The following is a 17972-nucleotide window of genomic DNA, read 5'->3' on the forward strand; positions in this document are numbered from 1 at the left end:
AGATGATTACTGGGTACTACCTCAGTAACCCTCCACCTCCTGGTGTTCAGACCCTTGCATAGTTCCCTCCAACGTTGTATTAGAATTAGTCTAATTCTAACATGTGACCAATAGAGTATAGCCAAAATGGTGGTATGTCACTTCTAAGGCTGTTAAAGTCATCATGGATTCTGTGTTGCCTTCTCTTGGACTGTCCACTCTTGGGAGAGCCAGGCACCATGTTATGAGGACACTCAGGCAGCTCTGTAGAGAAGCCCATGTGGTGATGAGCTAAGGCCTCCCATCAACAGCCAGAAAGGAACTGATGCCTCTTTCCAGCAGCCATTTGAGTGCACCATCTTGGAAGTGAATTTTCCTGCCCTGACCAAGTCTTCAGATGGTGCAGCTCCAGCTGAGAGCTTGACTACAACCTCACGAGGGACCTTGAGGCAGAATCACCCAGTTCAGTTGCTCTGGAATTTGTGACCCACATAAACTGTGAGATAATAAATGTTTATTGTTTTAAGCCCTTGAGTTTTGGGGTTATTTGTTATGCAGCAATAGAAAATTGATACACTGTCTGACTGGCCCAGTAAACTGTTAGTCTCTTAAAAACAAAGTCATAAAAACAACAACAACAAGAATCTTCAGTTGCACACTAGTCATAATAGCAGAAAAGTAGTTCTTGATTTTTAATTCATAAGATACAGGAAGGAGAAGTCTTGTGTGGTCCTAGTGATAATTTTTATTTAATGAAGTCATGAGTGATTTGGGGTAGCGAGCACCATGTAAATGAGATAATATCACTCCTTTGTTTAAAATTGTTCACTAGCTTCCTGTTGTACTTGGGAATATTTCACACTTCTTACAATTAATTTATTAATTAATTCACTGGTGGACAAATGGATGTATACTGTGGAGATACCAGAAGATGTTTGTCCCAGGCTTTGAGAAACAAATGGGCACCAAAGCTCAATTATTAGCTAAGAAGAAAAGGTCCTTCACCCGCACCTGGTGTTCCCTCTGTCTAAGGGGCTATTCTGGATCATTGCGTGCCTCCCTCATTCTGGTCTCACTCAGAAGGCATCTCCCCAGAGGAGTGATCCTTGCTCATCCCACTTAAGTTACCTGCTCCCAGAATTTTCCGACCAAAAACATTTGTTTACTCCTGTATAGGACATCTTACCATCTGAAATCATTGTATTTGGTTGGCTGTTTGCTTGTTTTCTGCTATCTTTGGCTAGATGTAAGCTCTTTGAGGGCGAGGACCGTTCTGGCTTATTTGCCACCCTCTCCCCAGTGCTAGGCAGACAGGAGAAGCTTAGCCACAGCCTTTGAATGAGTAAGTCAATAATGACTCAGGTTTTTTTTTTGAGGGAGATTAGCCCTGAGCTAACATCTGCCGCCAATCCTCCTCTTTTTGCTGAGGAAGACTGGCCCTGAGCTAGCATCTGTGCCCATCTTCGTCTACTTTATATGTGGGACGCCTGCCACAGCATGGCTTGCCAAGCAGTGCGTAGGTCTGCACCTGGCATCCAAATCAGCAAACCCTGGGCCGCCAAAGTGGCATGTGCGAACTTAACCGCTGTACCACGGGGCCAGCCCTGAGAATGAGCCAGTTTTGTTAACTCGCTGGCTAGTGATTCTGACATAGGCAAACCATAGAAGCAGAGTTAACCAGACTAGGAAAAAATCTATACTTTTCATGAGCTGGAACAGGACGAACCTCAAAATAGGGACAAGAGAGCGTATAGCACTGGGAATGTTTCACTGAGTTCATATTAGGACAGTTCCTCATCAAGTGATCGTTCCCAAGGAAAATGAGCCCAGCTGTTTACAGCACTTACTAGCTATCAGGCTTTGTGTTACTTTGTAAGAACCTCAGGAAGGTGATTCGAATGCATTGGCACGGATCCAGAATAACTCCCCAACTCAGATTTGGATTGTAGAAGAGTTAGGACTCTAAATTCTTTCCATAGGCCAGGAAGATATTGATTAGAAATATTTTTAGCTACTAGTTACAGTATGCCTGTATCAGTCTGCTTGGACCGCCATAACAAAATCCCGCAGACTGGGTGGCTTAATAATGGACGTCTATTTCTCACAGTTCCATAGCCTGGGGATTCCAAGATCAAGGTGCTTGTAGATGGCTGCCATCTTGCTGTGTGATCTCTCTCTCTCTCTCTTCTTATTTTTGTAAAGCCACTAATTCCATCGTGAGGGCCCCTCCCTCATGACCTCATCTAACCCTAGCAACCTCCTAAACGCCCCACCACCAAATACTAACACACTGGGGATTAAGGCTTTAATATGTGAATTTGGGGGACACACAATTCAATCCATAGCAATACTTGAACAACTGGATTAAGAAGATAGTGGTTTCTTTTTCTTGAAGTTGGTGGTTGCAAGGCTTGAGTAAGAATCTCAAAGATGTTTGTGTGGAAATTCTCCTGAACCTCATGGCTATAACATGGCTACTATAGGTCCATTCATCACATCTGCATTCAAAACTGGAAGAAAAGGATGAAGGCAGAGCTATGCCTGCCAGCCTCCTCCATCTATCCTTTTTTTGTAAGAAAAGCAAGAACTTTCCCCCAAACTGCTATTCTTTAGCAGACTCTACTTAGATGTCATTGGCCAGGAGGGACAACATGACCATGTAAACTGCAAGGGAGGGCGGGGAAGTGAGAAACAGGATTGATATGACTGGTTCATCCCTCCAGACTCCACCATAGTGATAAGAGAAAACTTCTTGCTGCCATGGTTCAGGCAGAGAGAAACTGATTCTCAGATAACAGCTGAAGTAGATTGCAAAAAATAAACAAAAAAATCCAAACAAACGAGCAAACAAAAAACTCTTGAGATTTACTTGTAGTTTAGTCAAGATTGTATGTCACTGAGAACTGATTTAAAGTTCTCAAGTATTTAAACTTTCCAAGTATCACAGTTAGTCACTTCTGTTTCTCTGCAGTGACAATACAAGATATGAAACATAAGATATGGAGCAGGAGAGGCTCGTCCTTGCTTCTCTCCCGGCCTCCCCAATCTCCTGTTTCATTGTGTATTCCTCACCAGCCAGGTTGATGAGAGAAAGACGGTCTTATTGCAATAACAAGCAACACACACCTTCATCCAATTTGCCACTTCAAGTGCTATTCTTGTCTTTTGCAAATTTGCCAGCTTTGCCAGACATCCAGCGATAGCTCATGGCTCCTGTGCTTGTGATGACTTCAGATGGTAAAGGGAGAGGAGAGAAAAACAGAAAGCCTGGAAAAAGAGGAAAGGAGGGAGGATAGAAAGAAAGGAGGAAAGAAAGAAAAGAGGAAGGAAGAAAGGAAGGGAAGGAGGGAGGAAAGGTGGCAAAGGTTTTGAAAACAACCATATAGAAGAGGAAGAGGAAGGAAGATTGAGAAGGGCAAGAGGGAGAGAAGGAAGGAGGGTAACCTGCACATCCTCAGTGTGAACCCGGCGCTTCCACATACTTTATTGTATTGAACCTGCACAATGATCTGCGAGGTAGACACCGTTACCCCTGCAGTACAGGTGAGGAAACCGAGGCCTCATCAAGCTCACAGAGCTGTTCGTGTGGATGATTCAGGAATGGGACCCATTATCAGCGGAGGCTTTAAGGTTCATGTGCTTGCCACTAAGTCACAGGAAAAAGACACCAGGAGCTATGATGGAAAACGAGTGGGGACTCGGAGAAGTCAGGCAAAGCCAGGAAAGAACAGGGAGCGTTAAGACTAGTAGCTGAGTTACAATCAAAGCGGACATCTGGTGCTCTTTCGTCTTCGTTAAAGCTCTGGTTACTCTTTAACGACTGTGCACACTATTAATCAGATTAATTAATTAGACTTGAGTGTACTCCTTACAAACCCCAGAGGGTTGCCAATAAATAGTGTCTAGACATTGTGGCTATGGAACATGGAAGGAGGTCATCACAAATAAAGCTTCATTCTTTGGCTTCAGTTCCTGGTGAGGCTGATGGCTCCCAGGCAGGATTTGCTTATGAGTTCTCCATGTACCCAGAACCCAGGACCCCACCCAGCTATCTGAGATGGCTTGGACTGGAGTGGTGGCTCCGGGCAGGGATCCCAACAAAGGAGGCCCATTTGTCCTGGGCCCCCAAATTGACAAAGGACCACAAATCTACCCTTTGACATTATATCTCCACGAGGTTGTCTACAAAATCTTCTGTTGACATCATCTGGTAAGATCTAGAAAGTGCCTGAATAAAAGCTGGAAGAATGAGGGTGAGAAGATTGGAAGAACATCCAGAGTACAATAGTGAACACTATTTTAAGAGATGAAATGATGCACTGCTCTAAGGCTCTTGATGGTACGGAAGATGATATTTTCTGGAAAATATGAGTATTGATGACTTTGAGTGGGAAAGTTATTGAGAAAAGTACCACTTTGAAAGTTTCAGGAATATATTTCCTAGTTTATGTCACTTGTATTTTCTTTTTACATACAGCCAAGTGTGGTATCTGTTAAAATCTATATTTAGCTATGTTTCAAAATGCTCTTTCAATAAGTATAAAATTGAAGTTCTAAGTGGTAAAAAGCATTGCTTTATAGCTTAATTAGCAGCATTTTTTTTTCTTAGTGATGCATAAAATAATGGAATGTCTTACAATTAATGGTGTCTTACGTTCTAAGAAATACAGTATGTTGGGGAGAGAATTAAGCCACTGACTTACAGCAGGAAGGGATCTTGGAGACACACTCTTACATTTTACAGGTGAGGTAACTGAGGTGCAGAGAGCTTCAAGGGGTTTCCCACCTGGACCGGGATCCACGTCTACTCATTACAGGGCTGGTAATCCATCTGAGTGGGTGGAACACCGTCCAGAAGTTGGATCTGGCTTCAAATCCTGACTTCCTTTTGGCAGCTCTGTGACCTTGGCTGCATAACTTAACTTCCCTGCTCTTCAACGTTCTTATCTGCAAACTGGGAATAATAATACAATAATATATATCCCAAAAGATATCTAAGAGGTGCAAATGAGACACTGTGAAGTCCTTGTCACAGGTAGGCGTTCATTCCGTAACAGGTCAGAGTGCTATTATGGAGCTACCAGCAATTTCTTGTCCAACTTCATTTTGGGGGGAAAGCTAATCTCTCTCTCCCTTCCCCCATCCCCTTCTTCCTCCCTTCCTCTCTCTCTCTCTCTTTCTCCCTCCCTTCCCTTCTTTTTCCTTCTTTTCTTCCTTTCTTCCTTCCCTCAACCCTTCCTCTCTCCCTCTCCCATTTCCTTCCTCTCTGCCTCTATCCCTCTGTTTCTTTCTCTCTCTTTTGTTAAGAAAAAATATTTGAGAAGTACTCCTCTGTCCACAAAGATAAATCAAATGCTTACCTATTCTGGAGTGGGGCATTCAGGAGGATCACGTGGTCCTCTGCAATAATGCCAGGTTAAATCTTTGCGGGATGGTTCTGGTCTGGCTTTGGAAGGAAATTATTTTCTCTGGGAAAAAAGGAGTTTGAAGACCAAGATTTGATGAAGGGAAGTTTGATCCAAGGAACACTGCCACAGAGTTGAGACAGAAGGGGCCATGGATTCAAGAGGTGCCAGGACTCACCCATTCGTCCATTCAACAAGTCATGAGCTTCTGCTCTGTGTCAGCCTGTGGGGTAGGATTTAGTTTCAAAGCTTTCTTTTAACTCTCTTGTATTATAAGATTTTCAGCGGAGTTTTTTAACCCTCACAGTTTTAATGGTTCTTTGGAGAAATTAAGGAAGAGGTATATGTCTATATTTGGGGAGAAAGATAACAACTGGAGAAAAAGCTAGTTACAGGATGGCAGGAAGTGACTTGTAGGGAGTGCCACCCCCACTGGAGCTGACTAAGGTGACAAAGAATTCCAGCATGGGTTGGAGGGTAGTCACGCAAGTCTTCCCAGAGCAGGTGACACCTGGAAAGATCAAACAGATTCAGCCAAGTGGACAAGGTGGTGATGGGCTTCCAGGCAGAGGTGACAACGTAATCAAGGTCACAGTGGGACCGAGCTGCCCAGTGAACAGAACCTGAGCTTCAGTGGGTGGCAGAGGTCAAGGCTGAGGAGGTGAGACAGAATGCAGAGTCCAATTCAGGAAGAACATTGACGCCATGATAACACGCCTGTATATTAACATCTGATCACTTATCCTACGGTGTGTTCTGCACACCATCTGGGGTGCTTGTTAAAAAGGCAAGATCCAGAGTGTCACTCTAGACCTACAGAATCTGAATCTGTGGGGCCTGGGGCAGGAAGGTGTAACTTTTACTAAGCTTTAGATCAGGAGTTGGCAAAGCTTTTCTGTAAAGGCCAAGACAGTAAATATTCTAGGTTTTGCAGGCCCTATGGTCTCTGTCACACCTACACAACTCTGCAGTTGTAGCATGAAATAAGCTGTAGAAAGTATGTAAATTGTCGATGAATGGATGTGGCTATGTCTCAATAAAACTTCATTTCCAAAACCCACTGGCTGTAGTTACTGACCTCAGCTTTAGAGGAATTTTATGCACTCTAAAATTTAAGGACTGAAGAACATTGCTGTGGGCTGGTTATTTTTCTTCTCTCCTTTATCCCCTCTACTGTAATAACTGTCTTTTTACACCCTAAGTTTCTCATAGCTCCTCATATCCTTCTGTCTTAGTCAGTTTGGTCTCCTTTAACAAAACACCACAGACTCGGTGGTTTAAACAACACATTTGTTTCTCACAGCTCTGGAGGTTGGGAAGTCCAAGATCAGGGTGCTGGCATGGATGGATCCTGGCTTGCAAATGACCACTTTCTTGCTATGTCCTCACGTGGCAGTGAGAGAGGTTATGTCTCTCTCTGCTCTTCTTAGAAGAGTGCTAATCCCATTTATAACAGCTCCACTCTCATGATCTAATCACATCCCAATGGTTTCCCCTACAAATACCGTCATACTGGGGATTAGGGCTTCAGCATATGAATATTACGGGACACAAACATTTAGTCCATGCCACCTTCCCATACAGATATCCATGAATTTTATTAGCTATGGTTCTTTTGGTTTCAAACTACAGAAAAAGTCTCTGGATAGTTTAAGCCAATCAAAGTGGGATTTCATGGTTGGAAACTGAGGGAGTCACTGAGTCAAAGGAAAAGATGAACAGTGATACTTGGAAAGGATAAAAACCAAGGCATCTTTGAGGACTTCAGCAGCAGGAGTCACTGATCTTCTCTCCACATTGTAGTCATTGACATAACTCAGTTCCAAGGCCCCACAGTCTCTGGAAACTTCCTTTCAGGTTTCTCATTCCAAGAAGAGAGAAATGATTGGCTGACAGCCTAATCAGGTGCTTCTACTTCAAGAGTACCATCTTGGTCACGTAGGCACGATCCCGTAGAACCCCATGTGGCTACTGGGATATGGCCAGTGGCTCACGTGAATTCGTGTTTACTGCATACGTTGAGCGTTTGTTGAGTATCTACTGTATGCTAAGGAACACTGAGATCAATGCAACATGGTTCCTGTGTTCAATGGTTTATAGTAGTATTGGGGAGTTCCTTTTTACATTTTACTATCTTTTAATAAACCCATTCCCATTTAATGCACTCACTCATTTTGACTCTTGTCGCTATCGTCCTCTTTTACTGATGTATAGTTTTAGAATTAAGACCTCCAGCTCTGGAATTTGACTTGGGTTCAACTTGGCTTCATTGTGGCCCTGGGCACATTACTTAACTTCTCTTCTCTGTGCTTCAGCTTCCTTATCTGCAAAATAGGAAAATAATACTAGTTAATAGATGGTGTGTGTGTAAGAGTAAGAATTAAGATAATGCAAGCACGTAGACGCCCAGTGCATGTAAGCTGTTGCTGCTATTGTTATTATGGCCCTGATGCTATTGATTGCTAGACTTGCAAAACCAAGTTTCAGAAAAACAAAGTGGCTTGCCCAATATCACTAACTATCTTCTGGTGGGATTAGATTTTATGTTAGGTGGAGGTGAAGAAACTCCTACATATAAGTGACGCTGAATCCTAACTCTAAGGCAATATAATTGGCCAGAGAACAGAACACCAGGCAAACCACTCCATCCTCAACACCTGGTGGTTGGCACTGACGACTACAAGACTTTAAGCTCTGACCACATTTCAGAAATAGTTGTTGAATGTTGTGTGTGTGCCCCTGTGTACACGTGTGTTGCATGTGTGCATGTGTGTATGAGTGTGTGAGTGCATGAGCAGGCCTTTTTTCCCCATCCCAGTTAGCTCTTGAAATATATTTGAAGGAGCTGTTCTCACAGAAATTCTAGTCAAATTGGAAACTGAGCACTTTATGAGAAATCAGAAAACAGCCTTTGAGAATCCTCTTGCTAAATCCTTTCAGACGTGCAAGGTAGGAGAGTCCCCTTCTCTCTGGGGTGATGCCTGAGGAATCAGGTGTCAAGAAGGAGACTCAGTCTTCTTGAGTCCTGGGAACTGTAATGAGCAGATGCCTTTGCCACCCTGGGTTGAACATGTCACATGAGTGAGGCAGAATTCTTATTTGTGTTAAGCCACGGAGATTTGGGGGTGTTTGTTATTATGGAATAACCTGGCCTATCTTGACTAACACTGGAAATTTGAACTTTTCAGTGGGAGCCGGTTATGTCCAGATTTTCAGCATCGAGGAGACCCCAGCTGACATGGGGATTACCCAGTAAACACTCATTGAGCACCTATTTGTTCCAGGTTATGTAGGAATCTGGTGTGCAAATACGGTGTTGTTTCTCTTCTCAAGGAGTTTGCAGTAGAGAGGGTGAGACAAACCAGTAAATTAGTGACTACAGGTCAGTGGTGCTTAGTGTGTTGTTGGACTATGAAGGAGGGACAAGAAGTATTTCTTGAACCAAGTCTTGATAAGCAAGTAAAAGTGAGTTAAGACAAGAAGGAGGTGGCGGGTATTTCAAATAGGGGGAACAGCTATGCGAGGCATAGACAAATGGAAAATGCTGGCACATTTAGGGAACTTCGAGGATGCATTGTATTTGGGTCAAGGGTGGATGAGGGGAAATAGGCTGGAGTGAAGCTAGAGAGGTAGCTAGACCCAAGGTGGAGACCACCTGCGCTGCTATGTTAGGGAGTTTGAATATCATTTGGCATACCATGGTGCTTGTTCTGAAAGGCCTCGCTCTTTGTAATCCTCACAGCAATCTTGTGAGCCAAACATTTTCACCTCTAATATATATAGGTATAAACTAGGGTTCAAAGAGGGCAACTGAGATTTTCTTTGATCTTTCACTCTCAGAATCTTTTATTTATTTATTTATTTAATTGACACATAATTGACCAATAACATTGTGTATGTTTAAGGTGTACAATGTGTTGATTTGATACGTTTGTATGTTGCAATATGATTACCACCCGGGTGTTGCTAACACCTCCATCACGTCACGTAATTATCATTCCTTTTTTGTGGTGAGAAAATTAAGATCTAGTCTCTTAGCAACTTTGAAGTGTATAATACAGTACTGTTGACTATAATCACCATGCTGTGCATGACAAACTTGTAGTTAGAAGAGGAATAAGTTCTGGAGATCAAATAAGATGTTTTGATTCCACACAACTAGGAAGCAACCAGTTGAGACTTGAGTTGTGTTCTCTGAACTCTTCAACTTCTCATCTCGCTTTCTCCTTTGCCAAGGACACTATGGCCTCAATGACCTAAATTTCTCTTTCAACTCTCCAAGTTCTTTCAGGCGTTAGGGTTTTTGTGCTTGTCCTGCCTCTGGCTGGTCTCTGGTTCCCTAGATCTTTCATTGACTGTGTTTATTTTGCCATATAATCTCCCGTAAAATGTTGTCTATTGAGAACCACCTTATCTGAAGGGCCTCCTCATCACAATTTTCCCCATTCCCCTTGCTGCCAATTGTATTATATCTTTTCTTCCTAACACTTATTACTATCTGAAAGTTTTCTTTCTCACATACTTACATGTTTTTCCCTGTCTTTTCCCTTCAGAATATAAGCTCCTTGAAAACTGGACTGTTGTTTATTTTCCCTACCACCACATCCCTTGTGCTGAGCGTAGGTAGATGACTCATGGTAGATGCCTAAACAGTGTACCTGGAAGGAATGAATGGCCCAGTGAATGACTGTTTCAAGGGCACAGCCTTGGAAGAAAGCACTGTGCACTATGCAGAGGGTTTACGGTGAAGCTGCCATGAACCAAGAAAAAGATTTTCTGGTGATTTTACCCATAATGGGAGCTCCCCAATTGCTATATGTCCCCCAGATTTAGTGTTGAGAAGCTCAAGCAAAGAAGCTCTTTCTCAAAAACAAAAGCAAAACAAGTGAACAACAAAAAGTGTCCCAAATAAATCAAGGAGGTTATGTGTTTAGCAAGAATCCTTTGAATTCATCAGACATCTACTGAGCACTGAATATGTTTCAAACATCCCTGAGCATGCAAAGATAAACAACGTCCCTGCTCACGATACTTAAAACTGGCATCTTTTTATGCCATTATTTTATTTTCTTGACTTCCAATGATAATCTGAATGATATTTTATATCTAGGAAAACACATGGTTTCTGAGTAAAATAGTCCTAATTGATTAAGCAATGTGAGGAAATAAACCAAAGATAAAATTCTAGATTTTGGAGTTACGTGGCCTCATGAATAATTTCCGCTCTTTTCTTTGGTTTATAGATGGAAAACTGAATCACAAATTTTAAGTGACGTGTCTAAGGCCACGTGTAAGGTAATTGAGGGATTTAGTTCTTCTGATCCTATTTTAAAGTTTTTCCTGTGCCGAAAATTAAGAATTAAACAAAAAGGAAATAGAGGAAGTTTATTCCCTTCAAAGAAATATGTAATTACTTTTAAGAGACATGACTGATGGGGTTTGTAATGAATCATGATTTCCACTCCATGATTGCTCAACCAAACAAAAACCACCAGTTGAATGATGTTGAACTCTATTACCTGACAAGAGCTGTGGAATATGAATGAGCTTTATTTCTGCTAATCCATTTCTGAGATGTTACTTGGACGCAATTGCACTTTTAGTCATTATTTTCAACCTACGTATATAATGCTCTGTTGACTCACATCCACCTTTAGATTTAAAAGCTCCGTTTTGTCCTCATTAATGAAAATGACCACATTGCTGAGATGGGCTCAGAAGGTAGAGTTGCATCCCTCTGAATAACAGATAAGATCACTTATGGCGGCATCAGAGCCTGTTCATTTGAGTCCAGTTATCATCCATTCAGGAATGCTAGCACATCTGATGCACTGATACTCGATTTACAAGTCTGTCATATAAAACTCTTGCCCTCCTCATGCCATGGTGGAAGAGGTTCCTTTAACTAGAGTTTTCCAGAACATGGTTTGAATAGAGTGGATTACTGGGGCACCTTTGTCACACTGATCGCTACGGGTGCCAGAATCCCGTGATCATTGGCTTAAAAGACTCATGGAGCTTTTGGGTGAAGAGTAAACGTTGAAGACTGAAGTCAAGTGGGGCCCTGCAGGCGGTGACTGGAATAAGCAGCGTCTGGTTCTTGTGTTCTCCTGTTAAATGTGAAGCTTGGCCAGAGGATCCTTTGCCACAGAGCACTTTTCTGCCCTTTGTGGACCAGATGTCTGTAGAGTAGAAGGAAAAGTTCATGTTCCAGTTGCCCTAGAAACAGAGCCTGCAGCCCAGGTGGTAGGAGGGGTGGAAAAACCGAGAGGCAGCTTCTGCAAGGTCTGGAAGCCTCGACTCTGGGGGCCAGCCCCAACTCTCTGTTTTCACAATTTGGGATACTACTGTTCAATTTGCTGTTGATGTGTTCTTTTAGTGATAGCTCTTTTATGCTCTTTTAGTCTAAACTAGCTGTAGGGGATAGTAGCCTTAACAGTGCATGTATTTCTCAAATGAGAGCGTCTGCATTGTTGTGAAATACTCTATATGAAAATGTTTGATTGCATCTGAAATTCATTCACATTATCGCGAGAAATTTCCTCGATATTTTCATCAGTGAAAGAAGGCAAAGATCTCTTGGAGTCTGTCAATTTAATTACAGCTGTTGCAAATTTTGAGTCATTATAAAATGGTTTTACATTTTATTATCACCTGCTCGTACAAAGACAGTTTTTAGTTGTGGCGACTATTAGAACTTTGAAGAGAATTTCATTAAAAAGTATCAATCGGAAACTGTGTGTGACCCATTGAAGCATAAAACCCACTATAAAATAAAAGTTATCATCAAGAAGCAAGTTCAAGTTGCCTCTTAGAATTTTGATGGGATTTTATTTGGATGTTTCACACAGGTTTAATATTTAATATCCTCCACAATACTTTGTATTTTATCTTTTCTTATCATAATTATATTTTATAACAAAATTTAATGAATTTTTCTCTACTGCCAGCATTACTGCACTAAATAATAACGTTGTATTTCCTATTGAAGTGAAAATAGCCTACACTACACTGCATTGCACTGCATTCAATGGTCATTTACCATTTTGAATTGTGGTAATAATAATGATCCTTGTTAAAAGTGATTTACAGTTTATTTGAAAAGAAAACTCTCACAGGCTTACACAACAACCTGATGAATAAGGCAGATTGTTTTCTGTCTTTGTAAAGATGAAGACAGGAAGCAATGAGATTAAGAGTCTATTCATCCAAACTCTGAATGGCCCATCCCTTTTGCCTCCGGTCCTGTGCTTGGCAGACTCAGGCCAAGTTCCTCAAGAAGAGATGACTCCATCCAAACCAGAAAATTGAGATGATGTTGGTCATTATTAATATGCTTACAATTTATTTATTTGTTTATTTGGTGAGGAAGATTGGCCCTGAGACAACATCTGTTGCCAATCTCCCTCCTTTACATTCGTGCCCATCTTCCTCTATTTTATATGTGGGATGCCACCACAGCATGGCTTGATAAGCACTGTGTAGGTCCGTGCCTGAGATCCAAACCCATGAACCCCAGGCCACAGGGGAAGAACACACAAACTTAACCCCTATGCCACTGGGCTGGGCCTATATTTATTTTTTAAAAATTCACAGTCTCAGAAATCCATGCAAGCATTCATCTTAATATGTTACTAAACATTACAGGAGAGGGAATGAAAGAATAGTCCTTCCATTTGCAGATGGTGCTTCGCTCTTGTACTGTAGAACACCTGGTTGATAGGAGAAAGTGCTTCACTAGGTCTCAGAAAAGGGTATAAAACGGCACATGATCTGGGAATGTGTGAGGTGATGTACCCAGAAAAAAAAAATTCAAGCCATGCCTAACCCAGTTTTCAGGACACATGAGGCTAGGTGTAAAACTAGGCTTGTTAAAACATTCAGCTACAATACTTCTCTCGCTCTGTCTCATCTTTCGTTGTAAGATCTCTTGTCATATTCAACCATCTCTCAAAATCTTTCTGTGTTTTCTTTCAATTCCACTGTCATTTTCTCAGTCCAAGCTGGAATAGCTCCTTAATTGGTCTCCCTTCATCTTTCTTCTCTTTTGCTGACTCTCTTCTTCTCCACTGTCAGTATGACCTTTTGGCAATACTAATCTGGTTAACAATTTGACACATAGCAAATCTTCTAATCCCTCTGTTAGCTTCCTATTGCTTTTATGGCTAAAATTGCTTGATCTTTTCAGTCATTGGTCATTTCCTGACTTTGGCTCCCATCGTTCCTATAGAAGCAAAGCCCGACTATTGCCTCCATCACTATGTCCTACTGCTGCCTCCTCTGGGGACAAGAGCCAGGCATCAGCATGGCCTTCAATGAGCCCTCAGTGGTGAGGACCATGGTAACAACAGAGCCTGGGTCTAACCCCACCAGACCCAAGAGCATTCAACTTCTCAATAGGCTGGCGGGAGGAGTCAGGTAACATAGCCCTGCACTGTGGTGGAGTTGATGCCCCACGGGGCTAACCTGGGCCCGTGAGAGAGGAGGCAGGAAGGAGCTGGCAGATAAGTTGCTTGCCCTTCTTCTTTCTGGGGCAGTGAAACATGGCAGCCCCATTCAGCTTTTCCAGGGGCATCGTCCATGACCATCAACCCTCTCCCTTGGACCAATTTAGCAATGCCCGCCTTGTATTTGTTTTCCCTGTTTCTCTCTCTCGTGTGCCTAGGATTACGCTCCCATTAAATGTTCGCAGTTAAGATTTGCTTCATACTGTTTTCTAGGAAACCCAGGCTTAGACAATTTCCCTTATTGTTTTAAATATCATTTTCTTTCCTAGGGACCCCAATCTAAGCAATCAGAAAATATTGGACCGCATTCATGCATTTATTAGCTAAATATTTATTGAGGTCATGCTAGGGGACAGGCTTTGTTTTGGGTCTCTTAGGTATAGATGTGTAGAGAAAGTTGTTCCTGAGCTTCAGAGGTCACTTTTAAGGTGGGAGAAGCAATGCAGTTATGTAAACAAGCTATCAGGAGATTGTTGTAAGTGTTCAACAAGGAAATAACCATCAACTTCGCCTAGCACTGTCTGGAGGGGTTTCTCAGAGGATGCTGACATATGAGGTGAGTTTGAAAGGATGAGGAGGGATTTTTCCAGCAGACAAGATGGGTCAGAGAGGGAGAAAGGTGAGAGAAGGCTTTCCAGGCAAAGGGAGGAAGAGGCACAGATCTGCAGAGGTGTGGAAGGTCATGGGACATCTGGGGAGACTGCCAAGAGTTTATTTGGATGGAATGAAACTGGAGAGGACTTTGGCCTCAGAGCTGCAAAGGAACATTGACTTTACGTGGTGGTCTGGCAACCATATTTCTGAGGAACACAGTGGAGAAGGTCCAGTGAATCATCAGAATAAAATGAAGAAGATAACTGAGGGACCTGGTATCAACTAATTGTTTATTCCCTGATTCGTTTTGTAGATGGATTTCAGGCAATCTGAGCCACCTAAGTTCAGAGATATGAAGAACGAGAGTGATATAATCACAAAACATGGCATTTTTCGATGAGGCAGGACATTTAGAGAGGCTGCTTGTCCTTAGAAACTGAGAGTTAAGTGGCAAATCTAGCAGAGTGGATACTTGAAGCAGATCTATTTCTGATAACTCCTTCCTTTATGGGGTGGAATTATTTTCAGTAATAACCATGAAATGGGATGAATCACTTTCCTGTGTGAGCTAAAGTTTGTGCTTGCAAATAAAAATGTTACACCTTGCATTTTACATTCTGTTTCAGTGTTTAGAATTTTAAATAGAAATAAACACTCCAAGTGGTCACATTGAATGACAGAATTGAAGCAACCCTAACTCTTTTCTTCTTCTTTGCCATCACTGTGCCATAACTGTTCATTTCTCACCTGTTGGCTAAATATAGGACTATGTACTATCACAGGGACTGGGGAGATGAACTATGCTTGCACCTGAAGCGAGCTCTAATGATTCCAAATCGTTTTAAGCTTCCTCTCAAAATTGCTGTGTGTAGCTGGGTGTGCCTGTGTCAGGGGAGTTCTTGGAATCAACTTCCATTCTGTTAATGGACAATAAACGTGTCAATTTGAAGCTTATCTACACATAAGTAAAACTCAACAGTAATAACAGCAATTATTTTGATCTTGGAACAGCAAATATTTTGAGGGAATGTGTATTTTCTCACTGACATTGTTCAGAATTGCCAGTGAATGGTGAAAATAAAAGCAGACTGATATTTAGCTAGGCATATTATTATTTTAAAATTCTTTAAGACAATGCACTTCCCAGGTGTCTCTGCCCAGGGCAGGCTGTTCCACCCTCCTGCTCTGGGTGCCCCTCGAACTTCTGGAGCTAAAGGAACTGGTCCCAGTCCTGGTTCCTTCATTCCTAGCTTGTGTGATTTTTGGAAAGTTCGTGAACCTTCCAATGCCTCAGTTTCCCCACCTGAAACATGCAGATATGTTAGGAACCACCTCAAAGAACTGTTATGAAGTTGCATGAGTTAGTATGTAAAGTGCTTAGAGGAGTGTCTGGAGCACAGGAAGCTCTTAACCTACGTTCACTTTCGGCTCATCTAGCTCCAGAGATAAAGTGAGACCCTGGCTGGAAAAAGGAGCAAAATACATGAGTCTACACAGGACTGAAACCCAAGTCTGCCAGATTTTAACTCAATTCTCTGATTCCTAACTACTGGTTAATATGATTAAAATGAACGGCTGAGCAACAAGACCCAAAGACTTAGAACTTCAAAATATGAGAAGAGTTGTTTTGGGGAAATTGGTGTATGCAGTTGTCACATCCTAGTTTTCCAATGCTGGACAAGGTATAACCTCTCTGTCTCAGTTTGGCACGAGGTATAATTATAAGGAAAATGAGATGATGTATCTATAGCAGCCACATGCTGTGTGCACCTGCTTGCTGATCAAAAATCTATGCTTTTCTTGCTATTGTTGTTATACGAATGCTAATAAAAATACAAAGTGAGCCACAAACGCACTCAACATGTGTAACTTTAAATTTACAGTAAGCATATTTCAAAAAGTAAAAAGAAAGAGTTAAAATCAATTTTGATAATTTAATAATGTATTTTATTTAACCCAATATAGCCAAATATTATTATTTCAACATCTGATCAATATAAAAATTAGTAACAGGGTTTTTACATTTCTTTTTTCTTACTTAGTCTTTGGACTCCAGTGCATATGGTACCCTAGAGCATATCTCAATTTGAGCTAGTTACATTTCAAATGCTTAATAGGTACACATGACTAACGGCTACTATATTAAACGGCACAGGTATAAATAGTTACACTAAAAGCAGCATAGATCGAGGATATAAAGAGCTATCAAAAGTTTTTGATGATGCCATTTGCCATATTTATATTTTGGGTAGGCAAGAGCAGTCAGGGATGTCTGAGGGGTATCTTGAACCTTGAAGTATTTCGTATACTATAAAGATATGTGTGTGTGTATGTAATATTCCAAGGATGTAACAAAGAGTTTCGTAAATGTCCACTTAGAGTTTAATGCAAGGGAGCAAAATCAGAAACATACTTTCTCCTAATGAGTAATTAAGCTTACATTGGTCGTATTTTGAGACATATATCTACTGAGGCTGATTGCACTGCCCTTTCTATCTTGCCTACCAGGAAGCTCATAGCTAAGTTGAGCATTCTACTAATGGCTATCTCCAGCCAAAGTTTTTTCTACTTGCCCCACTCTTGGCTCTTTTTTTGTCCTAAATAATTTTGCTTATTTTTTCATTGTTATTTATTTATTATTATATACTGAAAATAATTTGAAGAGAATAAATACTATATAAAGGAAAGAATGAATACAGCATCCTAAAAAGCATCCCTTGGCACCTGCTTCAGAAATGCTATTGGGTTGAATGAATTACAACCATAGGTGAGTTTAGTACTCTTATAGGACTAATTAAGCTTCAAACTCTAGATTCAGAGACTGTCAGAGCCTGGAAGGCCCGAGAGATTATTTAGCCTGACTCTCTCGAGTCCCAGAGAAGTTAAACAACCTTCTTAAAGGCTTCAAGATGGTTAACAGCACAGTTGGCCTTTAGACTGGACTTCTTCCCAGCATATGAACTTCCTCTACGTGCATTTCAATAAGATTCTGATAAGCTATTCTTCAAAGAATCAGTTCGTCTTGGTGAGTGAGCAGAGGCATTTTGACAGGGGCAATTTAACTCTTGACATTTGCTGGTGTGTTGGACATGAGGTAATGCTACAGATCTATCTATTATTTGCTGAGGGCAACGTGTGCTGGACCTAACTGATCTAGCCTGTGAGGGAGTTGAGGCTCTCCATCCTTGATAATGGAACCATAATTCATGTAAGAGGACACTCCACTGGGAGTTTGGCTTATGGATATGCATTTTCATCAACTATACTTGATAGTCACACAACATGGTAATTGCTGAAATTATTTAGCAGAATTTGGCATTGGTTTAGGATAAAAAGCAGATATTCTCATATACTTACCTCAAGCCTTTTGGAGAGTAGTTTGCTAATGTATATCGAAAGCCTTAAAAATATACATGTTCGTTGGACCAAAAATATAGCTTCTAGGCATTTATACTAAGTCAACTTAGAGCCTCTGTGTACACATTTC

At 41.4% G+C, this 17972-nt stretch overlaps 1 long non-coding RNA gene across 2 annotated transcripts in view; it reads left to right on the top strand.

Moving 5' to 3' along the window:
- The window catches only part of LOC111775036 (uncharacterized), an 85172-nt gene that overhangs the window by 9858 nt on the left and 57342 nt on the right, over nt 1–17972 (top strand). The gene's annotated exons all lie outside the window — the stretch shown is intronic.

This window comes from Equus caballus, chromosome 9 (assembly GCF_041296265.1).
Source record: "Equus caballus isolate H_3958 breed thoroughbred chromosome 9, TB-T2T, whole genome shotgun sequence".
Lineage (NCBI taxonomy): Eukaryota > Metazoa > Chordata > Mammalia > Perissodactyla > Equidae > Equus > Equus caballus.